The sequence below is a fragment of the Apis florea genome, unplaced genomic scaffold (assembly GCF_048593485.1).
Source record: "Apis florea isolate Af1SG1 unplaced genomic scaffold, ASM4859348v1 contig_3791_pilon, whole genome shotgun sequence".
Lineage (NCBI taxonomy): Eukaryota > Metazoa > Arthropoda > Insecta > Hymenoptera > Apidae > Apis > Apis florea.
In genome coordinates, this window is record NW_028256855.1 from 440,184 (window position 1) to 464,067 (window position 23,884).

The window sequence follows — 23,884 nt, forward strand, 5'->3', positions numbered from 1 at the left end:
TTTGAAAATTTGTCGAATAATTATTAATATTTATTGAGCAATATTTTTATTCCTCTTATTAATTAGAGAAAAATAAATAAATCGTTCAGGGTCGAAAAAAATGATCACCTTGACTACACTTTTTGAAAAATTTTAATTTTGAAAAGTGTAAGATAAGAGAGAATATAAATAATCCTGTAAATATAATGGATCTACGTTATTTCTGAAATGTAACTTAGATGTTTGATATTGCAGTTGCTTACTTGTTTCGTCAAAATATTTTAATCCAAGCGTATAAATTTATATTTTAAGTTTCGAATTGCATTATCATAAAATTAATAAAAAATCTACTTACTAACATATTATCAAGAAATTATTGAAACGTTCATCAATTTCAATTAACCAATAATATAAGAATTAAAATGGATTAAGCTTGAAATTTTTTCCACAAAATGCTAGTTTACATCTCTTCTCCCTCGATCTTATTTTCTCCTTATCTTCTTCCTCTTCTCATTCATTTTGTTAAACTAGTCCAATCCCTTCCGCCCTGCTCGTGAAAATTAGACTTTCACCCCGTTCTTTGGCTTTCACAGGATCGACCCGTTCATCCCTCTGTATCCTCGCGATCTCTTATTCCACTCGGTATTCACTTATCTTCCCTCTTTCCCCAACACCATTTTCTTCGTCCCTTTCTCGCGTTGAAAAAATTACGATTTCTTCAAATTCAAAAATTCAGAAAATTCTGTGTAGAGATACGTAGAGATATGCATCCGCGAAAAATTTGTTCGAGATAATAAGATCGAGAAGATAAAGAAGAAGATTAAGAAACGAGAAACAATGCTTCCTAGTGTTCAATTCGTGACGTAACTTTTATTGACGTGGATTTTATTGAAAATTTTTATTAGAAATCTATCGTTTTTTGTGAGTGGAATTAGAGAAATATTATGAGAAATATTACGTGCATTTTTTTTATGAAAATTATGTTATAAGAAAAAATTGTTCAGAAATATTGAAGCTTTCATAAATCAAAATTATTATTTGAAATATTTTTCATTATCGTTTAAAGGAAATATGAAATTTTCTTCGTATTGTCACCTCTATTATTTATGTCGTGAAATCGTTTAAAAATTAATAAAAAAATTTATTACCTCTTTTATTTATGTATATAAAAGGTGAGAAATTATATTTGAAAATACTTATTTAAAAAATTAAATATAGATATATATATATATATAGAATCTGGATTGCAAGCTTCTAATTGCATAGTCAATTTTTTACTTAATTAAAGATCAAATTAGGAAAATATTTCGAAGATGATCTCTTTAATGAGATAAAAGTTTCTTTCAAAAGAGAAAACAATTTTCCTCTCTAAAAAGTTATCATAAAGGGAGAACACACGAGTCTCATAAGAGTGTTCTATAAGATCACTCATCAAATTGAAGGAAAGGAAAGGAAAGGCTCACTTCCTGATATTTTCCTTTTTATTTTATTTTTCAAATGAATTTTTCTTTTTCGTGGAATCTTTTAAATTTCACTTTGAAAAATATTCATCGTGATAAACTGTAGAGTATTTAAAAGAATATTTAAATTATTAAAAATTAAAAAATGTAGATAACAGTGTGGTGTTTCACTATAACTGGTCTTCTTTTAATTAAATTTTGTGATAACTACGCTGCAGATGTTTCAATATTATTATATTCATGAAAAAAATTTTAAATATATAAAAATTTTACAGAATACGATATGATATAGAAAAGGAAACAAAATATTCAAAGTAAAGTATTATAATATATATATATATATATATATATATATATATATATATATATTATTATAATATTTAAAACTTCATTTATGCGATTAAAAATTTTTATTCGCACAAATATACACAATTATTTTTATATTTCGTTTAATCATATTTTCCAAGGTATATTTCTAATGATATTTAACATTACATTTTTTTAATCAATCGCGATCCCTTGGATTGTAAATTTTACGACAATTGAACACATTTGTGAAAAATAGGAATAAAAAGAAAAATCAAGAATGGAAAGAAACGAATAGGAATACAATTTATTCGACGTATATTTATTTGATAATCAATAAGAGTATTCCTTTCACTTTTTCTCGAAAACGAAAAATGGTCTCTCCAAATGTTTGCCATCCTCACCGCTCATATTTTTACGCGAATAATAATCCGCTTCGTATAATTCTCTAATATATTCGAATTATTAATTAAATTCCAATGACTCTATGGAACAATCCTCGGATATTATTGAGAAATATAGCAGCATTATATTTCAGGATCGCTTGTGAATAAGAAAATTTTATATTCCTGTGAAAAGTAAATATTAAAATGATTTTACATTGAAGAGGATTAAGAATTTTACTTTTTTAAAAAGTTTCCAAAATTATTATTTCAATTTTTTTATATATGCCATATATATTTAATAAATTTATTTAATAAATGATAAGAATTATCAATTATTCGTTCTCATAGAGAAATAAAAGTTAAAGGATTTCTTTACTACTTTAATTTTTTTCCATATCAAATTTCAAAATAATAAAATTATTACATTCGATATGTCTTTTGTACATTTGTACTGTATAATTTTATTAATTTTTAAGTTAAGTAGTACAAGAATTCATGATTCACATTCAATTCATGTTTAATAATTTATCCATGATTTTACATTCAATTTTAATATCTACGACGTCCAGAGCAGAGCCAGTGAATATTTATCAAACAGTTGAACAAAAGCCGCATTGTTTTCGTAAATCCACCACCAATTTCCGAAATTGTAATAGAAGGATCAGAAGGTAATCAGGTAATTGGTAGTTCGTAAAAGAGGACGATCAATACTTACTACTACCACTACCGATCTTTAACCGGTCTTTTCATTGAAACATCTTTAGAGTTGACGGAAGTAGGATGAACTCATTGAATAATGAAATCACCAACCTGAATAAAGTTGAGGGATGGATTATTCGATTAAATTCAACAGTTGAAATAATCATCAAAAAATATCAGTTATTTCAACTTTTGATGTTATCCGTAATTTACACTTTTTCATTTCCTTTCCGATAAATTAAATTAAATATTATGACTGTTGTTATAATTATAATTATAATTAAAATTTTATTCGCTTATTTTCTCGAAAAATTTATCCATGAAAAAATAAATTGTCAATAGGGATAAATTATTCGATAAACAAAAAGGGGGATCGTCGTAATTTGATATTGATTGAAACGACTCACGAGGCATACACCGACTTCCATCGTGAATTATATTTCCATAATTAAATGCCGATAGCAGAAGTCGCGATGAAATTTTTCCATTTTTTCTGATGAAACTTCTTTCAACAAGAAAAGAAACTAAACATCGGCGAAAGCTCCCTTACAATTGCTCACCCCTTTCCCTTTCGTAGCTTTAGCAGGGGCTGGTGCAATTTTACGATCTACGTGGCTCGTATTCCATCGCCTGCCAACTAAATTTATCATCGCAAAAGGGAAAAACACTTTAATTGGAAATTATCCCGAAGAGATTCGATTCGATTCCATTTATTTACGTCCATGAATATCTGTTTCGCATCGAGAAGAAATTTTTTCAATTTTCTTTATGAAAATTTAAACGACTCTAATTGATTAAAGGAAAGTGTATTATTATTGAATAACGAATGTGTTCATTTTTTTTAATAAGATTCTGATGATAATCGCAAAATGAATTTTTCAATGACGATAAAATGTTAAATCGAATGTATTGATTTAATAAAATTACTCTTTGTCGTGTAATTATATATTCGAGAAACAAATTTTTCAAGAAACCTTTGATCCAATATTTTTACTGAACAAATTTCTTTCAAATTTTCCAATCCAAGCTTCGAAGAATAAAACGAGGAGAATCCAGTAATACTTCTGCTTCCCAACGTATTACAACGTATTTACATAATTCATATTCATCATATTCGAACAAGTGCACACGTCGATTTAATAAAATCCAACCATTTTTCAACATGCCACAAGATTCTAAGAAGAATATGAAATTCTACGAATTTTTACCACGATCGTGGAATTTCACCTCGACACTTTCCATGCTAAAATTCCACTTCAAATAAGAAACACGCTCGTTAACCGAAACACCGGCATTCAAAATTACTATTATTCACCCCACGTTCCATATCCTTTCCACCTCCAATCCGCTTTTCACTTCCACACGCGAAATCAAGCCAAATGCCATTAATATATTCACGCAGATTGCAATTCATTTCCACGGACAGGTCCTCTAACACGATCGTTTAACTAAAAATATCGAGTCATCCCGTTCGACAAAAGCCACCTCTAAGTCTTTGGGGGGTTGAGAACGAGCACGAGAAAAATTAGCATAGGACTCGAAAGGATAAAGGAAGAAGTGAGGAGAGAGAGAGAGAGAGAGAAAGAGGAAGAATCTGAGAAGAGGATAATTAAATGAAAAGGAAATGGAAATACAGGGTGATTCATGGTGCAAATAGACTTAGAAAGATTCTATTGGAGGGGAAGAAAATGAGACGAAAATGATGAATAATGAAATTGGAGGATTGTATTCTCGATCAAATTGAAGGATTGTAATTGGATAATCAGCAGAGGGAATTTTCCTATGCTGGGCTACTCTGATAAACGCATATAAATCGACTTAAATAAATGTAATCACAACATATCGTGAACAATTATTAAAATTGGAACATTGAATGTTATATTGACCAGTAAATACAATTAAATAATTAACAATCGTAATCCAAAGTGATCCTGAATTTTTCTTCTTTTCAATTTTCCATACTACAGACAAATGCTAAACTTGACTCTCTAACATTATACTTGTACCAAAGAAATTAATCATTCAAATTCATTTAAATTCTTGAAATTTAAATGAAACTTGATTTACAAGATCACGTTCTTCTTAAAAGCTTGATATATTTGAAATTAATCAAATACATTTTTCTAAAAAAAAGTTTTGTTATTAATTTTAATTATAACGTACGACTCGATAAATCAGATGCACTTGACTAAAAAATTTTTCTTGAAAGCTTCCAACTTGGGGGATAATAAAATTAATTTTCGTCCTATTTTGAGCAACATCCTCTCCCTAACCTCATTTGCAATTATGGGCCACCCTGTAGAGGAGGCGCGTGTTCCGTCCCGAGTATACCTAAGCACTTTATTATCGCAACAGCACCGCCTAGCGAAATTGTAATTACGATTTTAATGAGATCTCCCTCCGACGAGACCTCTTCCTCCTCCTTCTTCTTCTTCTTCTTCTTCACTGCCATTTCCTCAAAACGCGTTTAATCTTCAAGTATAAACAGCAATAGGAGGATGGAACTGTCAGAATGGGGCGGTCAAAGCTGGATGAGAGTGAGATTAAAAGCGTTTAAGGGGTTGTTCCCCCGTTTAATCGACGAGATAATCCTTTCTCAAGGATTGTTGCTGGATTCCTCTCAAGATATTAGCCTGGATGACCATCTCGTGGCTTTCGATGACGAGTTGTCGAATTCTAAATTCCAATTCTGCACTTTTTATGCTGATGATGTTCGAGGTTACAATATTGATGTACTGATTTTAAGTGTATCGAATGAATTGTAACGGGAATTTTTTTTCTTTTTAATTCTCACACGTTAGTGATTAGTCGAATGATAAACGATGATAGATATTTATCTTTGATGTATTCTTAGTTTTTATTTATTAAAGGTTCGTATAATATTTTCTTTATACAGAGTTGACGTTATATTTTAATTGTTTGAGATAATGTAACGTGTAACCCGTTTATTTCAAAATATTTATTGCTCGTAATTATTGCATGTTATGTAAAAAGAAAAAAAATAAATAAATGCGCACATTACGTGTGCACTTTTTTTAAATCTTTTCTTATCTCGTTTTAGATAATTGCTTATTGCACAATGCACAGACTGAACCAATACAATATGACCTATCACTTCCTTTAACGCGGATAAATTATACTATATATATATATGTGTGTGTGTGTGTAAAAAAATTAAAGATGGCGTTGAAAACGTCGAATTAAATTTTCTAATGCAATTTCGTCTTCACTTAAATTATTTAACGACATAAATAACATTATAGATCGATCCAAGTTTCTGGTTAATATTCCTCAAAGTAGTGGTAAACTACATCAAACAGTTATGTATCAACATATTATACCAAGTATCGCGAGCATAATCAGAAACGATGTATAAATTAAACACTCTGCTACTTTAAAGGTTGTCCACACAGAGGGTAGACACTCAAAAGATTTAATTACAAACTAATCACCAACTCTTACCCGATAATAAATTTGTCGTAAAAGTTGCGATAAAAATTTTAATCCATCAAACACACCTTTAACACCACCTTTGGTGGTGGGGAGGCAAAAAAATAGTAAAGAAAGAAAAATAAAGGGGGAGAAATCGTATTAAAAAAAAAAAAAAAACCTTTGAAATCTAACTTCCTTTATTTCCTTCACTTCCAATATACGTTTTTATTAATTAAGCTCGTGCTGGTGTAAAAAAAAAAAAAAAAAAAAAAAAGGAAAAATATTCGTTCGTTTTTCCACACCGCGCCAATCGTTACTTCGGAAAAATCGTGGTAGAACTTCGCGATGCCGTGATTGAAATTAAAACTGGAACAATAGTCGCGTGCAAATGGCGAGGCATTTGAAACGTGTCGGCTTTGTAACGTATTTGCATTTAAACCGCTTTGGAACGAACGTGTCGGCGAGAAAGGATAATGATAGGCCTCCCCTTAAACCTTCCTTTTGAGACCAGAAGCTTTGTATGCCATGTGTACTCGCGTTTGCATTCCTTTTGTAATTCTTTTCTTCGCCACCGTGACGATTTTCAAAATTTACTTTCTCTATAATTTTATACGCATAAAAATTTTATTAATTTTTCTCTTTTTATATATAAGATGAATCCAGAATAGTTTTAGTCAGACGTTTACGTGATTTTACGTAATTGCGAGCAACAGAGAGGTTTCTTCGTTTGGACAAAGGAAACGAATTAGCTTGAATTTCGTACTGGTGATTGTCGCGAAAATACATTTAAATAACTATGAATTAAATTTAGTAACTAACAGTGTTAGTTAATAGTTGAAATAGAAATTAAAATACAGTACTTATCCAGGTTTTATAATTATAAATGTGTAAATTGGTGATGAGAGTATGATTTTTAACAATAATCGACAGTATCACAGCAACATATATAGATAATTAATCCGATAGGTTGCACAATTTGATAAACATCCACAATTCGATCATCATTGTTCATATCGCTGATAATTAAATTTCTGCCTTTAAATCTAATTTAATTGATTATTCTATTTGACGAGGAAATAACGAAACGTAGATCTCCTAGGCGGCGGATAAACAGTAATTAGTCTCGATAAACGAATTTGACCGAACGGAATAAACGTGATAACGTATCCAAAAGAAAGGAAAACAGGAAAAGGATAAGTCAAAATCGAAGGATCGTGCACTTTTTAATTCTCTATTTATGCACGACCTTTTGCTATTTAATTACTCGAGATAGTAAGTAAATCATTCATAAATTCGAATGGAAGATCTGTGTCGTTTAATAAAATTGGAAACGTTTGACTAATTTGAGTCTTAAGAGGACGTAAAATTTATCGTTACTCGTTAAATTAATAATGAAAGAATTATTTGAAAATTGTGTTGTTGGTCAATGTCAATTATTTTATATTAATTTTATATTTTAGGATCGTGTATTTAAATGTTAATTAGTAATTCAGATGTTCTCCGGTTTAATGCAAACAAAGCGAGGTATATTATTTTGTTATGCAATGTTAATTGTGTTGAATTTGCGGTAAACTAATTAACATCGATATTGATCCTTCCATGAAGTGGAATCGTCATAAATTAATGAAGGGAGCAGGGCGCAGGATAATTCTCTAACAACGATAAAAAAAGATTTTTTTACGAAATCCATAAAACCATTTCGATTAATATAATCATTCAATTTCTTTATTCGAGATTGATTGAACAAAGATCCAAGTTTAAAATTAAGAAAAAGTTAAGACAATTTTTAAATCAATTTCAATCCTTCAATATATTATTAATAACATAATTGTCATAAGCAATATTTTTAATAAAAATAAACCGTATCTATCGCGCAACTTATCCTAAAATTCCTATTGAATCTTGTTAAAATTAAGAAAAATTTGAACAGCTATAACTCCGACTATATTAATTTACCGTCAATGAATAAGAGATCATTAGATGCGCAAAACCTTCCCCTTTAAAACGTATTTTGATTTATCTCGATAGGACTTCCGGTTCCCGAGATATCTTCGTGTAAAGAAAAAGTCATTTCTAACTCATTTACTTTAAATCTGATTAAACCCTATTAAAATTAGAAAAAATTCGAATCGCTATAGTTTCGAAAATAATAACTTTCGGTGAACCAACGAACGTTCGTTAGAAGCGCGGAACCTTCCCCTTTAAAATGGTTTTTCGTTCATCCCGATACGACTTCCGGTTCCCAAAATATCGTCGTGTAAAGGAAAAGGTAATTTTTAACCATTTATTATCTCCGTCCTTGTCCCTTACTCGGTCCTCTCGCTCGCGCCTCCTTTCGCTGACCTATCCCAAATTGCAGACGAGTGACAGACGCGATTCCTGGAAAAACGTAGTACGCATTTCCAAGAAAAAAAATATAGGTCACTGGACCGCGGAGCCATTCACAATTTTTGCATCGCGCCAAGCAAGTATGAAAACTTTGAATCCTTATATCTCGGCAACCGATTGAGATATCGGGATGGATCAAAAATTGACTTCATTGGCGCGGTTTCCTCTATCATTTGAGTGGGTTTCGACGACAAAATTTTTAGTTCCTTCCCGTGTTTTTTTTTTTTTTTTTAGGCGAAAAATCAAAGTTCGTTTGCGATGAAAAATTTGTTTAATTTCTTATTCGAATGGCTCGATTTTTAAATGTTTGACTCTATCGAATGAATTTAAATCTAGATATTTGGGATCATTTAAATGAGATAGAGGAATTAATGGAATATTTCTGGATTATTGCAACAGAATTTCCACAATGGCCGTTGTAACTTGTTGCACGTTGTAGAACATTGAGAGTATAATTCAAAACAATAATCGCACATTCCAACGTGTCTAAGACTTCAATTACATTATTAAATGGTTTCCACTGCACGCATTGCGCGGCTATTAATGGTTTCTACCAGTGGTAATTCACGAACGAACAGTGGAGACTTATTGATAATTGTTTCGCTACATATTGAAACGTTGCTCTGAACTATGAGAACAGTTACGATGAAATATTAGCGAATATGGTAAACGTATGGTATTCTGTATTTCATTTCTTGTTAATTCATATTTTAACACGTTTAGAATTTATAATATTTAAATTGTTTAACGTAATGTTGCTCTTTATAAATAATCTGAATTTTTTACAGCATCAAAGACATCTGCTTTTGTAGATTGAACATTTGCAATCAATTGCAGATAATGATCCAATAATATTAATTAATATTTCTCTCGTTTGAAATATTCTCATTACAAAATTTCATTCGTGTAAATTTTAAATAAACAGAAACTTTTAGAAATTTCTTCCTTCATTTTATTAACTTTGTTCAATAACACGAAATTATTTATAAATTTATAAAAATTTTTCACGAAAATTAGAAAAATTTCTAATCGTCACAGGCAAGAGAATCGGGCAAAAGATCTTGTAGAAAATCAACATTCAAATACAAATTAGAATTTTTATCATTTCATCGCGAATAAAGAAATACGTTACAACGAAAAAATATCGTTTAACTTTACGAATCTGCACACTTCCCAAAAGTTTGCAGCGGCAAAATTAGAGAAACAAATTAAACAAGTTTAATTCCCCAATCGCGAAATTTATCACGATTAACGTTCGAATCTTCCGAGATTTTATTGCCTTCGAGGAAATCGTATTCATAAATTTCTTCCAACGAATCCGAGAAATGTGCAATTAAATCTCGATTGGAAAGATGGGATGGGTTTCGATGAGACGAAAGTAACAAAAAGTGTGAAAGTGTTTCGAGAATTCTTTGCGCGAACACTTCTTCCTCTTCTTCGATTAATTTCTTAACGAAGCTTAACTGTTCGCTTTCTAATTTCCTGAAATAATTTAACGATAGATTAGTGATGGAACAAGATGAAATGAATAAGAAAAAAATAAGAAAAATCCTCTTTCGATTTTTAATCGAAATCTCTGTATCTTATATTTTACCACATCTGATAATCTATCAACTTATCTATTCAAGAAATTTGATTCTTTTTTCTGCATTTATGAGACGAAAGAAATACAAAGAAATAGTTAATTTCGTTCCAACTTTATCAAACCGTTTCATCATCATAAATAAATAACAAATAAAAATAAAATTGGTTAATAATCGCTTCTTTTTAAACATTTTCACCGATCTTATCAATCCAAACTTTGCCATCTATTCAAATATTTGAAATTTTTCATTTCCATTTGAATATCTATCCGAATATCTCTCCACCTACCAAGTTTCTCAACTCCACTGACAACTTCATAGACCCATACAGAGCAAATCTGCCTTGTCAAAACCAGAATCCTGTTAGCCACAACGCAGACCTGATGCCCATATCTTATCGCATAAAGGAACGAGTTACGCTGCAATTCCTCGCCAATAACTTTGATATCCAAACGATAAAAAAAAAAAGGAAAAAAAATAAGAATAAACGTGCGGAGAATTATATAATTTCAAAAATATATGAATAAACGTATAAATAAAATTAATACATTACATTAAATTAGAAGGAAATAATCGAAAATGATATTCTTCTTTTTTATCCAATATTTACTGATTTTTAATTGACTCGATGCTAAAAGAATTGAAAAAATATCGTGGAACACCTTCCTCTTCACTCCTCCTCCCATCCCAAAAGTTTACGCAATTACGACACCCTCGACACCATCTTATTTCAAATTCTAATTCCCGGAGACGAGAATTCGAGGCAACCGACAATTATTCAAGAATCTCTCCAAGATTCGATCGATTCAGTTGTTGAACCGATCGACGAATTCTCCAAGTTTGGAGCCTCGTCGCGAATTAATTCGACAACCACAACGGATTTTATTATACAGACGAGGCATTTTCCAGGATGATCTGCGGTTGAAGGGCGGTGAATTAGATCCATCCTACTGTATGAAAATTCTAGGGACGAGGCATGTTGCGAATGAAGTTTCGCGGTTAGCTTCGGACGTTTCGTTGATTAATTTCGATTCGCCGTGAATTATTCCGTTTGTTGCCTCGTTTAGATTAATTAATTACCAGCCATTTCGGTTGTAATTTCGAGGTAGAGGCGATTGCTCGTCACGGTACACCGAATTATATTAACTATGGGGAACGTTGTAAATTTAAGATAAACCGATAAATTTGTCGTGGACGCGGCAATTATCGATATTCGAAAGTTTGATTTTTTTTTCGAGTTTTATTTCAGTTTTTATAGAATCCCGTGTTCATCTGGAGGATGGATAATATTCCTCAAATTGTCGTTCGAGATACTACCCTCTGTTTATCTTACACTTGCCAGAGTATATTGCTCTTGCTGAAAGTTGTATTAATTAGACACGTTTCTTCCCTCCCCTGTCCCCCATAACAAGAGAAACTTGCCAGAGTTGTTTCCATTCCATCGAGCGGGAAGGGTTCTCCATCCTCTCTGTAAAATCAAAATTCTCTGGTAGAAAGTTTTACATTTTCTCTTTCTTCCTTGAGGAAATTCAATGAAACGGGATTTGGAAAGATTGCGATGGACGAATTATCAAATAAGACAAGACGAATCATATCATTTTAGCCAAATTTAAAAAAAAAGTTTCAAGGTTTACACTTGGAGGAAAGTTTAATTCAGTAAAGAAAGATCTCAATGGAGAAGTTAAAAAGTAAGAAAAATAAACGATAAGAACGTATCTATATCTCTAAGTAAATCCTTTCACACAGTGAAAGGGTGAAATTTTCACCGATCAACAAAAAAAGTTACACGAATCTTTCTAACGAAGTAGAAATAAAAAGAAAAAGAGAAAAAAGAGAAACACCTACAACCACTTCATCTCCACAATCACGTAAAAAAAGTTACACCTAGATCAACTAGAAGACACGCGAATCTCTTTTTCCTTCAACGAAGTTAAGAAAGTTAAGATAAATAAATAAAAAAAATATAATGTATCATGCTTCGTCCATCCATCTTTAAATCTTCTCTCCATCCTGTAATCACAGTCGCAAAAAAAAAAAAAAAAAGAAGAAGAAGAATCGATCAATTGAAAGTTACACGGATTAACAAGATATTTTCCCACCCCTCTCCTTCAATCCTCCCTTCAATCAACTCCTTTCGTCCCCACCCCTCGTTTTTCGAGGAGGGGAAACTCGAATGTTTTTCCTTTCCTTTGTCGAAATCAAAATTCTCCTCGAATCTCGGCCAACTTAAACCCTGTTGGAATTTCAGAAACTTGCCGAATCCGTTATTCCAAGAATCGTGTCTTCTTACCAACCGACCACGCAAACTTGTCCCCACGAATTTTCTTCTCTCCTCTCCTCCCCCTCCTCTGTCGTCCTCAACTGGTACGTGCAATCTTACGATTCCTTTGTCGCTCTCTCTCTCTCTCTCTCTCTCTTTGCTTCCCCCTCCCCTCTTCTGAGTTTCCAACTCAGCCTGTTTACTGGTGCACTTCATGAATTTCTTATTGACCAACGACACGAGGAAGCCAAACACTCGAAGTTATTTGAGCATCATCTTCCTACCCTATCCTCCTACGAATCGTCTGCAAAAATGTAAAGAATTTATTAGCTTGTTCGGATACATCCTTGGAGTAAATAGGGATCGGATCGTTTTCCAAATCCAAAAAAAAAAAAAAATTTTCCTTTTCGGGAGAGATTTATAGGAGATTAATGTTATTATTTATGTATAATTTGTTTTTTCTTCTTTTTGTCGTTGCATCCGAACACTTGGAGTGGAAAGTTTGCTAATTTGTCTAGGTTTCCCTTTGGGATAAGTAAGTGGTTGTTTGGTCTGTAAAAGGATCTGTAGACCTTCGCAATTTCAAGCTCAATTAGATTTTATAGATTACGCAAATTTTGTGACACTCTTAAAAGTTTTTACAAGGTTTTTGCTCAACTTCGTTTTCGCAATAGAGGATCAAATATTTCAACGATACGAATCTAGACAAAATGAAGATGGAAGCTCTAAATGGGATATTAAATTAAGAAATAACTCCTTTTCTGAATCGAAAATTGCAAGGATACATAATTATTTTCGTCAAAAACACGCTCAAACTCATCCAAATTACTTAAATTTTATCACGCAAACCAATAGAAACACGCTCAAACTTATCCAAATCACGATTAACTTAAACATTTACGTACACAGCATCGCAGTAAAAATATTAACTAAATTCTACTATTCGTGTGGACGTTTATCCAAAGATTCTTCATCAAGCTTAATCACCTTCTTTCACCCATGGAAAATCCATTTCTTTCGAATATATATTATCGAGATATGACGAGAGACGATCCACCTTGTCCAGTCATCGCGTTACCAATCCGCTGTTCGCGGAATAGGATTCTGCACGTTTTTCCTTTTTTTTTTTTTTTCCCCGCTTCGAAATTGGATTTCACTCCATGCAAACCAGCCCCTTGTCCTTCTCCGAGGCGAGAAAATTTTTCCTTCTATATATAGTATATATTGTTGGTCACAAAAGCTGTTTGAACGTGACTTTACGCGAAAGGCTATCCGAGTGTGCTCAATTTCTGACACATCCTTCTGCTCTCCAAGAATAATATGGCGATCGTGAAATTGGAAATTTTTTTTTAGTTAAACGTTGAACGATGCTGCGCTTTTTCTTCTTTTTGCTTTTTTTCGTAATATTAATTTCTTTCGATTTGACAGAGCAATTTAATTTCCAATTTAACATTGCATTGAAAATATATTTATTGTAACGGTATATATATATATGTCAATGTTATATCGTAATAACAGTCTGCAATAAATATTTCAGATTTAAAGTAACAAATTTATCGTATTTCAATATTTTTCCAACATCTTTCTATATGCAAAATGCATATTATATTCATGGAATTTTTTTCATGGAAAATACTCAAATACATACTCGAGCTACGCTGTTGATGCGCGAACGAAATAAGTTTTATGTATAAGATTAAGCTATCTCCGTCCCCTTGTTTCCCCTGGCCGACGTAAAATGGTCTCAAAGGGTGAGGATGAACGACGAATCTGCGAAAATATACTATTCCACTTTTGCCTGGACAGATTTGTTTGCCTTGATTCGTTGGCCAACGATAAATCTGAAACGAGATTTATCTCCCTCTTCTTTCGAAATTTCCTCTCCGAGGTTGTAACAAATTTTTGAACATCATTCGTGCTGGACATTCGTCTCTTGATCATTGTGAAGAATTTTTCTTTTATTTATAATACAATGTCTCTTCGAACAGACGTATTGGATATTTTGAAAAGGTTTGGAAAGGTTTTGAAACGAAGAGTGATATTGATAATGAGATGCATTTGAATTTTCCAAGAGTATTTTTCGATAAATTTTTCTCATTTCACACCAAACGTGCTCCTTTAATATGTATTTGTTGAAAAGATTCTTGGAGAATTTAAATAATTTAACGTTTGATCGTAGAAGAATTTCAAATAAAGATTCTCTATTTTAAGAGATTCTAAAATTAATTTGTAATTATTATTAATATCGAGTTTATTATAATTTATATAAATTTTTCAAATGGATATTTAAAGAAATGTATTTCAAATTGGCAGAAAATTAATATCAATTTTTATTTAAAAGAAACTAATTAACTCGAAAGTTGTTGTAAGCTGAAATATGTTTCAGCTTAATTAAATTTAAAATTAATTTTTAATAATTTCTTATATTGTTTGTACTAATTACATGGTACTAAATATTGAACAAATCTGTTAAAAAATAATAGAATTTCATTTGCAATTTAAAAAAATTCAATACCTTAAAATCTGTAGATTAATATAAAAAAGAAATATTTATTTCAATTATAATAATAATTTTAGTTAATAATATTTAGATTTAAAAATATTCTAATCTAACTTTAATAAAATAAAACGAGATTCTAAAATCTCGAGATCAAGATCTCCCTTTAAAAATTTTAGGAAACAAACGTCGCATGGAGTTTCCAAACGATTACCTCGGTAAATAATTAACAAAAGTTTATAATTTCAAACGTTTATCAGAAGCATTTCACGAAAATGTTAATTAACATTTCAAGAAGACGAATAAAAGTTTATATGCCCGAAGGGAATATACTATTTTAACGTAGCTAATTACATTTTTGCTGTTTATTCCAATACAATTGAGAGAAAGTAATTTAACGATACTTGTTCATTAGTATGTGACTCGAGATAATGATCTACACGAGTACCTTTGATACATTTTATATGCATTTTTAGAGGCAATCTGTTAATTCATTTTATTATTCTTTCTATATTTCACATAACATATTTTTCATAATGTTATTTCATCGAAAAGACGTTATCATTTAGATAAATATCGATGTAGATAAATTGAATAGATGCGTAAATCTGATATATATAATTTTCAATAAAATAATCAATGCTATTAATATTGATTATTTTCTATTAGTTTTTTTTTAAATAATTTGATATATACAAATATATACAAATACTTTAGAAAAATTGATATACATTAATGAAATTACGAGATAACAGGGTAAAAAAATAGAAATTTGAAGTTAAACCTGAAACAAATGACAAGAGTGCAGTTTTAAAGTGAAACTCAAAATTAAAGGATTAAAATTGAAACCAAATATGAGAGAGTAGAAATTAAAATAGAAGGCGAAATTAAAATTTAAATTGAATCTATGCTGAGCTAAAAGATAATTTATTTTTTACATAAATTATCCGTAATTAGAACTTTGCTTAAAGAAATAAAGAAAAAAAAATAATTCTACAATTTTATTAGATACAACTTTTTTTTTTAGTAATATTTAATAAACAATATCATTAATCATCTTTATAATCTTCTCTGATATTCAATCATAATATAAATAATCAATAAAAATAATTTATAGCTTATTACGAGATAATGAAACTTTAAAAGATACAATTGACCAATAATCCATCAATCTTCTCTCATGAAATAATTCCTTTCGAAATTATAAATAATCTTATTCTTCTCCATTCTCCACCTCTACAAAAATTCCTATTATCATTCTGAACTCCCAATAATATCGAAGCAAATTTATTAGGAACTTATAAAACTTGCAAGCAAATCCAATACCTTCGTTATCGTATTGTGTTCTCACTCAGTGACGGAGAAATGTATCAGAAAATTATAATTAGAGCTAGTAAATCGTATCTCTGTCCTTCTATAGAATTCTCTTTTTAATAGTTCAACGTTCATCTTCGTTATTAGTTTGTATTTTTACTGCAAGAGAAGCACAAGTAGCAGAGACATATGATGAAAGGAGGTGGCACGACTTTTACGTCTGAGAAATGAGTGCATTGAGTGTGTGTGTGTGTGTGTATAACCTCTGTAGACCTCTGTTCCTCCACTGTTGTTCTAGTTTCCTGATAAGTGGAGCTGGTTTTCGCTGAAAATATTCAAGTGATGGAAGGAACATTATTACTACTACTACGTTATCATAATAATTTTACTGTATCTTATTCCGTGTCAAGTACGATTATCTCGTACTGAGATAAATTTTCTCCTGTTCTTCTTTTATTTTTATCTTCTGTTTGTTCTCTATTTATTATAGATTATAGATTGTTTAGTGACTTTAACTGAAAGTATAGATTGAGTATTATTTGATAGTTAATTTAAAGTTCTTTAAATTAGTATTTAGAAGAAATATGATTGGTAGAATTTTTAACAATAAATTAATTTTTTTATTCGAGCTAAAAAATTCAAGTAATAATGAACGTATTAATTAATTATAATTTAGCCAATGAGAATTTAAATAATTAATTTAAAAGGGGGTGCGAAACCAATTGGAAAAATTGGTTAAATTGATATTCTACATTCTATATTCTTACTTAAATAACAATCACCAAATTTCCTATAACGTCATTTTTCATTAATTTCTCTAAGTTGTGCAAATATCGAAATTTTTAAGCAATATAAATCATCAAACTTACGAATCTATTTTATCAATATCAAGGAAGAAAATTTTTAATGACAAAGTGTACGAAGAAAAAAAAATTAGAAAAATTCTTCAGAAGAATATAAATCAATTTCAAGTATCGAAAGATATTAAGTACGCTTTCTGACTTCATATTTTCAATGTTTCTTAGCGAACAATTGATAAATATTCGTTTGAACATCACGTGCTAGATCGTGAGCAAGAACGGAGCAAGAAATTTCATCAAAAAAATGGAACTGTCACATAAATATTAAAGAAACAAATCCGAATAATTAATTATTTATTAAACAAGAAATAGACTTGTTTCTTATTACATGCTTGTTCCTTCTCCAAGAATTCTAGGAATACATTTAAAATATTTTAAAGTATATGATATTGCAATTACATAATTTTAATTAATTTTTCTACAAAAAATAGTATTTCAATTTCAATTCAACTTCAAAATTTCAAAATATTAAATAGTCATTCTCTTTTTAAACTTTTTAAACTAAATTATTCTTTCATTAGTGTCAATAATTTAATTTAATTTTAATTTTAAACATCCCACCAAATTTTCTCAAATTTCTTCACTTTCTTCGTTAATCTTCCTAATTGTCATTAATAAGTTTTATCATTTACCAAATTTCTCTACCACTTTGAACGAAAAATTTTCTCAAATTCAATTTTCTGGATCTCGTTAAACTTCCATTTTTACACTCCGTTCATTCGTGAACAAAGTGCACGGTAAAAAAAAAAAATCGTGAAAATCGATTCAAATTCACCACGGAAATGAGCCACGCTCCACGAGACATCCTAAATACGTCACTATGAAACGCTTGTGCGCCATTTTTCATCGGTTCTATTTCGATCCGACTAGGCCCTTCCCTTGATCCCGAAACAGGAACCGGTGGACGTCGAATGCTCAATCGAGTAGAAGTCATTCAATCACCCACTAATGATCAAGAATAGATGTCACTTCTACCAACTGAGTAATTCAATCTCATCCCTTGTGTAGCAGAACGGTATCGTAATGGGCGTTCTAGCTATCTGGTTCAGGGTTGCGAAGTCGACAACAATACTTTTTAATGGGGAAGAAGGATTTCGTTGTTAATATTTCACATTTGGAACACACACTTGTCCGAAACTTTGAATCGAGTATTTTATTATTCGGGAAATGGGAGCAGATAAAATAAAAATAAATAGAATAATTGAATTTTTTTTGGTGTACATTTAAAGTGAATAAAATTTTAGAATTTTACTCAAGTTAGTTTTCTTGCGATTTGTTCGATCGAATGTTGAATTATTTCGAATAATAATGAAAAATTAGGAAATATAATTATTTTCCTTGCATATCAAGAGAATGTATGTTATGAAGTATATACTTTTATATAAAATCTAGAGATTTTATATACTTCCATATAAAATCTACTGATTTTGGAAAAACATTCTAATTATATTCTATGTACATTTCATTATTTCAGAAAAACATTTTTAAACTAGTGAGGTTAAAATAACGAATATTTATCCATTAAATGAAATAAAAACAAATATCAGATTAATTTATTTATCTTTCAAACGTGTTCATTTTGATTGAAATAACACAAATAAAAAGAAAGCGAAAATTTGTCCGTCTGAATAAAAAATAAAATTTTTGAATACTATTATTTTAAATATTACTACTGAAATACTCTCTCAGTAGTTCTAATAAATCATACCGGCTACGATTCTGTTCCAGGAATGAGATCAAAAATGTAGAAGGAAAATTTTTACATTGCACGTTCAACAATGTTTATTTTTGCCATTTTTGTACAGTTGCAAAGTGGAATTGCACTTGTTACGTAAATAAAAGAACTTTTAACTTTGATGAGATTCAATTTTTTTTTTTTTTTTTTTCATAGAAATTATACTCATGGTGTATATTTATGAAACCAGAATCGTATATTTTTCACGGACATTCGCAGAAAAATCACGGTGTTCCATCACGAGCATGATAAAAATGTTAATTTTAACCACTGCATATGCATTTTGCATTTGGGAGAAAATTTTTTTCCCGCTTCATCCGTATCCTTCGTATTTTGTTTCCAGATGAATAATGTTCCTAATTATCTATACACTACATTCCTAATTATCGAATTACGAAACTGTTTCTCATTGTGTAAAAATACTTTGTAAATAATAAATTCTCTTTAATTAAACAAATCGTTAAACAATAATACATAAACAATCGTATAAATTTTATCAATAATCATTGAATAATATTTAATACAATATTTAATAATTTTATTCTATAATATGATTAAACAAAATCTTCAAAACTGTGTAATGTAATCATAAATGTGTAACTTAATTATTTATTTTTATCCTGAATACGTCTGAAAAAGAGTCTGAAAATACGTGAATGATAGTGTGTACATTGAAATTAATTTATTACCATCTACCTTTGAAATATTTAACATTTATTACTCATTAATTCAACCAAAATTAATTTATGGTTTGATGGATGCTAAATAAATATTGCTTCAATGGATTTTATTATAATTTTCAAATAATGTAAACTAAAAATAATTGAAAATTTATACATTTGACTGAAATGGATATAATTTACACATATTATTGTATCAGAATCTTTTTGTTTCCAAACATAAGCTTTTCATTTTTTTTTTTTTTTTTTTTAATAATATATTCTCAATCGATTGAACAAAGTGATACACTTTATATTGTATCATAAACAAATAATTATTAATATATACAAATATAGAAAAATTTCCAAAAAAATGATGAAATTAGTGGATATTTCAACCAAGTTAAAAAAAATATCGAGGAACGTTCGTGATGTAGGGTTAATGTACCGAGAGCAGAAATAAATTTCACTGGTTTCCTCTTTTATCGGTGACAGGTTTGACGTATAAATCTAGAAATGTATATAACGTATAAATCTCTTGAAAGGAGCTTACAGGTGACGTAAATTACTCGATCCTAATTTATCGTTGACTATTTCGATCATTCCTAGAGAACTTGCGGCTTTCGAAATATCCGAAAAATTGGGTCCATCAACCATTTTTGTTACAATAGCCCAACTTGAAAGTCCATTTTCGTGGATTAGGCAAATTTCCTTCGATTATCGTAAAAGTATCGGCTTAACTTTCGATTCGATGCCTTTTCCAAACACGCTGGTTTGGTCGATTGTAAGCATATCGATCGATACCCATTTGATAAGGTGTGTGATTTTTTTCTAGCAACGTTTAGTAACTAAGATATTATTTTAAATATTTGAAAGATTCACGTAAATCTTAATTTAAAATTATAAGAGTAAAAATCGACATCTTTTGAGAATGTAAACATTGCACGAATTTATTAAAATAAAAATTATTACTTTGTATTAACACTTTGACAATCGAGGATGCGACACTAGCGCCACGTAACCATTAACTACAATCATATATTTATATTTTTATCAATTTATGCTATTTCTTTTTGTTATTCGTTACTTTTATTTTTTTATTATTTTTCGAATTATTATATTCTTCTAAATACAAATATAGAAAACATATTTTGTTAATTTTTAACGGAAACTTATATGTTAAGAAAATATTTATTTTAATAATAGTATAATTATTATATCATATTATGATATAATAAAAATACAAATGTAAAATAAAATTTTTGTCTTGTTTAATTACATGAATATTAATGACACTTTAACTTTTTATAATAATTCAGTTTCACAAAGTTAATGTATTCGATAATTGGCCCGTATAGGAAGTTTTTAACTTTATATTATTCCTATTACTAACAATTTTGAATTGTTCTGAATGTATAAATTTCAAACTTCGCCTTTCGATTAACGTAGGAATTTTTTTAAACGTTAAAAGGTAATTTTCCACGTAACATTTTTCCATTACATGGAATAAATGGATTTTATTATAACTGAATTTAAAAGAACGAAAAAATGAATTTATTAAATTCGAGTGAATACGTTTTCGAGAAATTACCTTGTGATTGCCTCTTGGGAAACTAAAATTTAATATATTTTATGTCTATGTTAGAAATAAAAAGAATATATAATTGGATATTAAATTGAATTGTCGTGGAACAATTTTTTGTTGTTAATTCCTTTATGAATAAAGTGCAATTTCTGATTTTAATTCTTCGAACAAAATTTACATGAATTACATTTGATAGGGTGAAAAATTCTATTGGATAAAAATCATTTCGTATAAACAATTAATCGTCATCAGAATTGTTAAAACTTGTAATTCTTTTAAAAAAATTTAGTTTTAAAACATTCAAAGTTTCCATATTTCATATTTTTTTTTTTAAAGTTCAAATAGTGAATATTTCAAATAGACCTTTTAAAACGTCTGCAAACGTTGAATATTTGAAGTTTGAAATCATTGGAAGTTAAAATTTTCTAAAGTTCATATTTTTGAAAGTTCAAAGATTATTCCAGATACGTGAAAGTTTAAATATTTCGAATTTTCAATATTCAGATAAAAAATATTTCAAATTTTCGATATAAATTTTAAAAAATTTGCAAAATCTAATTCAATCTTTTTTCTTAACTTTTTTTTTGAAATTTTAAATATTTTATTTTGCATTTTATTTATTTATAAAAAAAGCCTTAATTCATTTGTCATAAAATCTCTAATAATTACATAAATCTTGTAAAATCACTTTTAAGAATCTTTCGATGATTTTTTGTTTTTTACAAGATTTTCAAGTGTATCAAGAGGAAAAGGAAAGAACCATCCAACAATATTCTTTCACGTTCCACTATTGCTTTAAAACAATTGTATTTTACAATAATATTAATTACGTATTGTTTACCCTTTCTATTTCGTACTTTGCATGAATGAATTCAATTTCTTCTAACACAATGATTCTTTTTACGTGTCAACATGGAACAAATGTGCTCAAACTCTTTCAAAATTATTCTCATTTCAATTTTCTTTCTTCAAGATTGCTCATTCAATCAGTTGTCGATTGAAAAAATTTGTAAAATTATAATAATTTTCACAAAACTTATATTTCTTCTCATTTATTATAAAAATAAATTCTCCCACATGTTGCATAATTAAAAATGATAGTTCTTTTTTTATCTATAACAGATTAAGAATTAATAAATTAATTATAACCTTGTTTCAATTTAGAGATATTGATAATTTTGAAAATTGTTCTCTCATTTCTCCACATTTTATTTATTACACGTTACACGTTTCTCACGAACAAGTGTATCGTTCATCAAATATGAATTACGTTCCTCAAAGAAATAATACGCGTGCAGAAAACAACATTGTACATTAGTAATACATATCCTCTTGATACTAAATAATCCGTTTGCTAGAAAGCATGACACGTAACAATGATATCAACACGTTTGCATCAGAAGTGTTACTAAATAAGACGATTATTACTCTCGATCTCATAAATTAATAATTGTTTTACATGTTTTAATAATTGCATCGCTCCAAATATTTGCATCTTTCATTGCCTTCGTTGCCATTTAAAATTATCTTTATATTGTATCACATTGCTTTAACTTAATTCATTATCCTAATATTGCCTTAATCCAATCAAGCTCGAGTAACTTCGTTAAATCTAGAGTAAAATCTAGGGATAACTAGAATTCGTAATGTCGATGTAACAAGTCAGACGATAAGATATATTACATTGTTTTTTCTTACTAGCAATTGAAATTTTCAAATAAAGAAATTATTTCGTTGATTCATAAGATTAACAAAGATTTACATTTAAAGTTGACAATAAATAAATAATATCTTTATCGTAATAATTATTTCGATCATTAAACAATCTTAAGATTAAATTTAAATTAAATTTAGCATTTTTAAAGCAGATTTTTTTTTTTTAGGTTTTGTTACATAAAACAGCTGCATAGAATATAAACCACCCGACGGTATAAATACCGCAACGAACAGTGTATCCGCCTATCGATAACCGTAATTTTATCACAACATGAATTTCTATGATATTGTCAACACATCGATTCACGGCGATTGATGCATCCTCACGGGATTTGTTATCGACGAAGCCAGATATTAATGATATTTGGTCAACGGTAATTGTTACATTATACGGTGAACAATTTTCCAAATATTAATATTAACCCATGTTTGTTTTCATGTTTCACGAATACTATAATAACTACTCAACTGATTTCGATGCACATGACTGATTGTAAGTAGAAAACATGATTGATATATATATATTGATTTTGCGAAGTATGAAATAACGCTCTTCCTCCAACTGAGTAATTAATTAATCAAATGATTAAAAATATTTATTTTAATTATTATTCGTTCTATTACTTCAATTTTGTTTTTTACCAAAAAGTTAATCATTTGAATCACGATAAATCATTTCTATTTACATAGATTACGAATTGTAAATGTCAAAAGAATCGAATCCATGAGTGAAAAATTGTTTTTTCAAAAACAAAGTTTACAAGTTTTTAAAAGATTTATATATATATATATATGTGTGTGTATACCAAGACACTTAATCAATCAAACGATGTGACTTTGAACTAAATCCAAGAATCAAACATAACCTTTTCACGCGCCATTTTACGACAGTGATAAATTTAATGGGATAACAGTAAATATTATCCTTTAATATCATCGAAGCAACGCAATGCAGATTAATAGCACTCGAAATATGTTTGTTCGAAACGTGGACTGGCAAACAATTGCTTTCATTTATTTAATTA

The 23,884-nt window shown here is 29.3% G+C and overlaps 1 long non-coding RNA gene across 1 annotated transcript in view; it reads left to right on the plus strand.

Annotated features, from left to right (window-relative positions):
• LOC147656389 (uncharacterized) overlaps window positions 1-23,470 on the plus strand; it is a 52,900-nt gene extending 29,430 nt beyond the window's left edge. The window contains exons 3-4 of the long non-coding RNA XR_015294538.1: window positions 23,027-23,233; window positions 23,361-23,470. This is a non-coding gene — a long non-coding RNA (uncharacterized LOC147656389). The remainder of the gene's footprint in view (window positions 1-23,026; window positions 23,234-23,360) is intronic.
• Window positions 23,471-23,884: the final 414 nt, after the last annotated feature.